General features: G+C 40.8%; 1 protein-coding gene across 10 annotated transcripts in view; it reads left to right on the top strand.

The window, feature by feature from the left end:
- Phactr1 (phosphatase and actin regulator 1) overlaps nucleotides 1–395 on the top strand; it is a 580,961-nt gene that overhangs the window by 534,508 nt on the left and 46,058 nt on the right. The window lies entirely within an intron of this gene.

Below are 395 nucleotides of genomic sequence, written 5' to 3'. Positions count from 1 at the left end.
CAGATGTGTTGCTGGTGAAGATTTTCTCCCATTTTGTGGCTTTTCTGTTTGTTTCCTTGGTTGTCTCCTTTGATGTACAGAAGCTTTTTAGTTTGATGAGGTCCCACTTGTTAATTCTTGCCCTTGTTTCCTGGGCTATTGGTGTCCGGTTTAGAAAGTCCTTTCCTACACCTATATCTTGTAGGTTTTTCCCAAAGTTTTCTTCTAGGAGTTTCAGAGTTTAAGGCTTTACATTGAGGTCTTTGAGCCATTTGGAATTGACTTTTGTGCAGGGTGAAAGATAGGGATTTAGTTTCATTCTTCTACAAGTGGAAATCCAGTTTTGCCAGCACCATTTGCTGAACATGCTGTCTTTCCTCCAGTGAATATTCCTGGCCCAAGTGAATGGCAATTAC

The sequence above is a fragment of the Nannospalax galili genome, unplaced genomic scaffold, assembly GCF_000622305.1.
Source record: "Nannospalax galili isolate Female #2095 unplaced genomic scaffold, S.galili_v1.0 scaffold72, whole genome shotgun sequence".
NCBI lineage: Eukaryota > Metazoa > Chordata > Mammalia > Rodentia > Spalacidae > Nannospalax > Nannospalax galili.
This window is presented reverse-complemented; position numbering and strand designations above follow the sequence as displayed.